At 40.1% G+C, this 7,409-nt stretch overlaps 1 pseudogene; it reads left to right on the top strand.

Moving 5' to 3' along the window:
• Positions 1-5,659: 5,659 nt before the first annotated feature.
• LOC131918187 (U2 spliceosomal RNA) lies at positions 5,660-5,769 on the top strand (annotated as a pseudogene).
• The last annotated feature ends 1,640 nt before the right edge of the window (positions 5,770-7,409 follow it).

Genomic DNA, 7,409 nt, shown 5'->3' with positions numbered 1-7,409 from the left:
TGATGCTAGGGGCTTCCTATATGAATGGAACACTTTTCGCAATATTTGGAAATTATTCTAGCAGATGTTATTATCCATTACAAGAATTGACAGAATTTGTTACCTTATCCAAATAATTTTTAGTACCTGAATTCTAAGAAAAGGTATTTATCAGTAAACAACTTAACACTGTTGTTGTAACAGTTTGCTATAATTAGGGAGGAATGAAGATTTGAAGTAGTTACCAGTAGCGCATTTTGAGGAAAGTCCTTATGTATAAAAGGGAAATAACAGTACCTTCTTCACACTAATGTTATATATAATAGTACCTGTAAAGTGTGCATTACAATGCATGGTGTTTTGTGTTTGGGGGGCCTCTGCTTCCTTCCCTTCATCTACCCCACATCTCTGCAGAGCATACATTTAGCTATGATAGAATTTGTTGTGAATTTTAAGAGAAACCAGTAGTGCTAAATGTTGTTTAAAATCCTTTACTATTTTATGTCAATCAAGGTCCAGGAGTGAGAGAGAGGACATAAAATAGAAGAAAGAAACCAAGACACAAGAGAGTTTACTTTTGACAGAATTCATTGCAAAGTCATGGATGAATGTAGGAGATCCACAATGCAAAACCTCACAGCTAAAGATAAAAACAGTTAGTAAACAGAAGACAGAAATATTGACAGAATCTAGAAGGAAAAGTTGCTCACACATTTCTTGAGGTGTGTTCAGCATCCTAGGTTGCAAAAACACAGCAGCTTAGGATATTCACTAAGAGACAGTCAAGGTTATAAACACTTGGACCTCTACCTCTAGATCTATCCTGTCCTCACAGGGGCACATCTTCATTCACTAAGCCTATCCATAAGCTGGAGGAAATTAGGGTCCATGAGGATGGGAAGTCTCCAAGATGATCGTCTGCCCCTAAACTTTGCTAGAATTTTAAGAATGAACACAGCTATTTTATTCATGGTTATGGTTTATCAGAGTCAAGAGCTGTGGGACAAATCCAGCAAAGGAGAAAAGCACAGGTATGCAGCTTCCAGATGAGTTCTCCCAGAGCTGTTCTGTGAATAGTGTCTGTTTCTGCCAGCAGTGACCAGTGGAAATATTCAGGGAAGATGGCCCACTACGGAAACTTATTAAGGACTGGTCATTTGCATGCAATGCTTGCCCATGGGATGACATTAGTTTGAAATGCCACCAAAGGAAGAACATGTGGCCCAAGGCACCATCATACATACCATCACCACTATAGACATTTGGTATGATCTATAATACTTCCCCAAACAAGGACACTCTGCATAGAGAACACAACACAGAGATTACAGGTCACATCTCAAAAATTTGGGTGAAAGGACAAATTTTGCCTTGTATTATATTAACTCTTTATTGAGCATAACTACATAAGTTTGGGGACTGAGAGCAAGATGGAAATGTGCTACATCTATTCAGAAAGCATTACAAATTTCCTCTCCACCCTGTGGGGAAGGTGACATAGCAATATTAAACCAAGAGTGTGGCTCTTCTGAGGGTGGCATATAGCTTAACGTTCCCGCACTCATGAAACCAGTCTGTAGTTCAGCATCCACCAGGAGAGACTGGTGAAGGTGAGGAAAAGGATGGAGGGCCACACGAGGGAACTTGGAGCCGACGGAAGCTGTTTTACCTGTGTCACTGTGTGTCTTTTACCTGTGTCACAGGCCTCTTAAAAATCATTTTCTCTGGGAGTCTACAGATACATGAATCAGGGAAACAGAGCAGTCACTGATTTCTCTAACACTCAGTTCATTAGTTACCAACTCATGGTGCCTTGTGTTCATCTATACTGCCTCCTACTGCTTTTTCTCATATTTCTAAACAAACTCTCAATCATAGCTCATTTTAACCTATACATGTATACATTTCAACCCATAGGCATTTAAAATTGTTTGTTGAGTGTAACCACATACTTTGAGTATTTTCAATGTTTAAATGTTGCTTAAAAATGTCACCTTCGGGGAACTGCATTCTACTTTATTTATCTCTCCAGTTACATTTTTTATTCCTCATTTAAAACAATATATTAGATGCCATTACAATGATATCCTTTGATAAGATCTATGGTTATTTTCTTAACATAAGAGTCCTGGATGAGAATTTTGGTTCACAGGAGATGCACATGTATCTTAAAATTGTTTCTTAGACACATAAAGCCCCTTTTAAATTTAAAGAAGTTTTTTTTGAGTTAGTTTTTCTATGGCTTCAGTTATTGACTAGTTGCTCACATTTTTCCTCATTGGTCCATGTGAGGATTCTGGTGGGTGAAAAAAATCAGTTCCCAGTCTTAAGGCACTTATAAATTTTTAGGGTACATAAAGTAGGTCAAACAGCAGTAGTGTATGCAAAAGACTTATGTATCTTTTGGAAGAAGTAGGAAAAGGCTGTAGGAATTTAGAAAGAATTAAAATTCCCAGTCATTGTTTAGAGTAGACAGTATTTGAAGATAGATTGAAAGCATAAATTTATGAACATCATATCCACTTAGTAAATATGTATCTGAGTTCATAAAATATGTCTTATTTTTATTATCAGAAATTAAGCAAACATAAGCAAACCAAACAACATAAACAAACAAGTGAGGACTGTTTACTACTATAATGACATGTGGTTGTGGGCTTGGCTGATAGGAGCCCGTCAGTAGTTGTCTAGACACTTAAACCATTTGAATTGCATGTAAGTAGTCATGGATGGAAAACAAAGCAAAACAAGACAGGACTGGGAAATAAAGATTCCAGCCATGAGGAATTTGGTGCATTATGTCTAGTGAAAAGAGAAACTACATTGGATATAAGGACTGGTGTTGAGTAGCTCCAGATTCATTCATTCATCCATTCATTCACTCATTCATTCATTTTTTTTTGTGTGTGTGTGTGTGTGTGAGTGTGTATGTGATGCATGTCTGTGCACCATGTGAATGCAGTGCCCACAGAGCTTAGAAGAGAGCATCAGATCCCCAGGAATTGGAGTTACACATGGTTGGGAGCTGCACTGTGGGTGCTGGGAATCTAATAAAAAATGGATCCTCTGCAAGAACAGCAAGTGCCTTGTCTCCTGAGCCACCACTCCAGCTGATGTCACATCAAATTTTTAACCATCTGCCCTTTAGAGTCATCAGCTATCAAAGGGGTCCATTGTGTAGTAGAATAGAAATGAATTGGTTCCTATCTTGTGGTTTCTATTTCTGTGACAAAACACCCTGACCAAAAACAATTTGGGGAGGAAAGGGTTTGTTTGACTTACACTACCACATTGTATGTAGTTCATCGTCTAAGAAACCTAGGACAGGAACTTAAGCAGGACTGGAACCTGGAGGCAGGAGCTGATGCAGAAGCCACAGACAGACACTGCTTATTAGGCTGCTCAGACTGCTTTCTTATAGAACCCAGGACCACCAGCATGGGGATAGTACCACCCGCAATGAGCTGGACTGAGCACAAGTCTTAACAGGTCTTATTAATAAAAACAAACCTGGACCCAGGTATTGGGGTGAAGGCTGGAAGATCAGAGAAATAGAATAAGCCACAGCTTCCTTACCTTGCCAGTTCCTCAGCAGATCCTGTTTCCTCAGACTGGAAGCCTCTGAGTCCTCATCCAGAATGAATCTCAGCTGAACTGCTGCTCAAAAGCCTAAAAGCTTAACCAGGATCTAGTTCCTCATCCTCACACCTTAAATACCTTTCTGCTTCCCGCCATCACTTCCTGGGATTAAAGGCTCTTTTTACCATTCCTGTTTCCAGTGTGGCTTTGAACTCACAGAGATCCAGAGGGATCTTTGCCTCTGGAATGCTAGGATTAAAAGCGTGTGTGCCACCATTTTCTGGCTTCTATATCTAGTGGCTGTTCTGTTCTCTGACCCCAGATGAGTTTATTAGGGTACACAATATTTTGGGGAACACAATATCACCACACTGGGCCTTCCCTATCAATAACTAATTAAGAAAATGCCATGCAGCTAGATCTTATGGAGGTATTTTCTCAATTAAAATTCCCTCCTTTCAGATAACTTCTTTGTGTTTCAAGTTAGCATAAGCCTAGCCCACACAGTTCCCATTAATTTTATTTTTATAAAAGACAGAAAATGGAAGGGAAATTTTAAAAAGACACTTAAAGCTCCCCAATTTCTATTTCTGGAAGAAAACAACAAAAACAGATATGCTTGTTTTATTTTACAATTGAACTTCAAAATAATATTTTGTGCTGTGTGTGTTTGTGCATGCCCATGCATGTTCATGGAAGCTGGATGGAGGAAGTCAAGTGTCCTCCTCTGCTGATTTCTGCCTTACTTTCCTTGAGGCAGGGCCTGTCACTGAACTGAAACTTGCAGTTATTAGCTTGGTTGTTGGTCAAAGGGCCCTGGGGACATTCTTATCTCTGCCCTCTCCCCCAGCACTTGTGTTCCTGGCTTTATCTCCATGTGTGTCGGGTCTCTAAATTCAGGTCTCCATGGTCATGCAGCAAATGCTCTTACCTATTGACCTATCTCCTCAACTGGAGATGATTTTTTAGTATCAATTTTTACAATAAATTTATAGGCTTGTGTTGATCTATTAATTTGGTTCTTTTTCAGTCTTGCTTGCCTTGGTGGCTATGTTATTTTGAGAGTATGTGATTATGTGTGATGTGTGTGTTTTTTTTTAAAGAACTCTTGCAGAGACTAGGAAAAGGACAGTGGATGATTTGTTTGGAATCAAACCACCTGGCAAAAGGAAAAGGGGGAAATAGATTTGGCCTTCATCAAGAATAGCTACAATTTTGTAGAAGATAAATAAATAAACACCTGAATTTTGCCTTCTTGAGAACGGTATTTAGATCTTTAAACATTTCTCTCTTATACTCACATATATTAAAAACAAGACATCCGGTTTATCTACAGAGATGCATAATAATTTAGATTTAGACATAGATGACTTCTGAGCATATAAATTATTAAGTATTTTGAGCTGAATCCCCAGGGGAGTCCTTGCTCTGGAGAAAATGGGAATGGGGGATGGGTTGGAGGGAGGGCAGGGGAGGAGGAGGGAGGACAGGAGAATCTGTGGCTGATATGTAAAATTAAATCAAATTATAAAATAAAATAAAAAAGAATTTTTATATAGTTTTTCCCCTTTTTTATTATTAAGAAATTTTCTATTCATTGTACATACCAACCACAGATCTCCCCTCTTCCCTCTTCCCATCCATCAGCCTTTTCCCCCAACCCTCCTCCCATTCCTACCTCCTCCAAGTCAAGGTCTCCCATGGGGCATCAGCAGAGCCTGGGACACTCAGGTGAGGCATGTCCAAGCCCATCGCCCCTGCACCAAGGCTGTGCAAGGTGTCACACCTTAGGCACTAGGCTCCAAAAAGTTGGTTCATGCACCAGGGACAGATCCCGATCCTCCTGCCTGAGGGCCCCCCAAACAGTTCAAGCTAAATAACTGTCTCGTGTATCCAAAGGGCCTAGTCCAGTCCCATGGGGGCTCCACAGCTATTGGTCCACAGTACATGGGTTTCCAATAGTTTGGCTGGCCGTCTCTGTACATTTTCCCATCACAATCTTGATGTCCTTTGCTTATAGAATCCCTCCTCTCTCTCATCAATTGGACTCCTGGAGCTCGGCTTGGTGCCCGGCCTTGGATCTCTGCATCTGCTTCCATCAATCGCTTCTCAGCTTTTTGGCTAAGATCAAGGGTAGTATCTGCTCTTATTAAATTTTTTTTTAACATTTTGTAAATTAAACCGCATTTATGTTAAGCAAAGGCATTCTTAAATTAACTTTGATAAACTCATAAAGTTTCCTTGTTGCATATCTTTTACATATATGCATATTTATATATATATTAAAATTAAATTTTAAATATTTCCTAACCTATTAAGTAGCTTTTCGCCATCGCCACATTATAACTGAGAGCTATGCAAATCTGGGCCAGTTACATTGTGCATCATTGTCTTCACCAGTAAGACTGGTACCTATTGGAGACGCTTGTTTTGAAAACATGAAAGAACTTTATTGTCTGTTCAATTTTAGTTTATACAGAGTTCAGAGCAGTTCTGAGAGCATTGGTACCACACAACTACCTTAACCACGGTGTCCTACATCAGCTGCTGGTGATGTAATCTATCCAATTGTCCTGGCTTAACCATTTCAGCTCAGAATTACAGTATTTCCATGTTTACACAGAGAGAGGCTTCCCCCATAGGCTTAGGAGCAACATCCATGGTCTGTTAAAAGGACGGCTGCTGTGGGCTATGGTATATCTGCACACAGTCTTATTCCTGTTAGGGAGAGCTATAATGGAGTTTCAGAAACTATGTCAAATTACTCCTGTGTCATCGGCATTTTCTGGCATAATTGAAAAAAAAAAAACCAAGAATACCAGAAATGGGGTCTAGATTGTATTTGTAGTTACGTACTCACCTCTATATAGTTATGTATTTCTAACCACTCTTCGCATCTTACAGTGGATGCTGAATTGATTTTTAACTACATTTAGCCTCATTTTTTTTTATAAAACTTTTTAAAAATTTATTTTATGTGTGTGAGTGTTTTGACTGAATGTATGTTTGCATGCCATATGTGTGTCTGGTGCCCATGGAGATCAGAAGAGGGCATCAGCTCCATTAGAACTGGAGTTGCAGGTGGTTATGACCTACCATCTGTATTTTTTTTTTTAAAAGATTTATTTATTACATATATAGCATATATGACTGAAGGCCGCCGGGCGGTGGTGGCGCACGCCTTTAATCTCAGCACTCGGGAGGCAGAGCCAGGCGGATCTCTGTGAGTTCGAGGCCAGCCTGGACTACCAAGTGAGTCCCAGGAAAGGCGCAAAGCTACACAGAGAAACCCTGTCTCGAAAAACCAAAAAAAAAAAAAAAAAAAAGATGACTGAAGGCCAGAAAAGGGCACCAGATCTCATTACAGATGGTTGTGAGCCACCATGTGGTTGCTGGGAATTGAACTCAGGACCTTTGGAAGAGCAGTCAGTGCTCTTAACCTCTGAGCCATCTCTCCAGCCCTACCATCTGTATTTTATGGCATACAGTATACTAACTTTATACCACTCAGTCCCGGGAATTGAACCCAGGTCCTCTACAAGGGTTCAAGTGCTTCTAACCATCGAGTCACGCCTCCAGCCCCTCTGTCTAACCTCCCCTTTGTACTTTATGCTGTCCTCTGGATCAGTGAAGATAAGCAAGTTCTTGTCCAAGTCTTGTCAGTGACAATTTGCTTCTCTACCTGCTAGTCCAGCATCCTTGAAGTCATTGTGGTGAAAGCAAGCATACAGCTTTCCCTGCAGAGTTCAGTTTAGTTTGCCTACGTTTCCCATCCCCCAAAATTTGTGCTTTTAACAACGTCAGCTTCAGTGTGTTCCCTGGGCCACACTCTGAGACCTTTTTCTTTCTGT

This window comes from Peromyscus eremicus, chromosome 8a (assembly GCF_949786415.1).
Source record: "Peromyscus eremicus chromosome 8a, PerEre_H2_v1, whole genome shotgun sequence".
Taxonomy (NCBI): domain Eukaryota; kingdom Metazoa; phylum Chordata; class Mammalia; order Rodentia; family Cricetidae; genus Peromyscus; species Peromyscus eremicus.
Note: the sequence above shows the minus strand (reverse complement) of the source record. Positions and strands in the feature narration are given on the sequence as shown.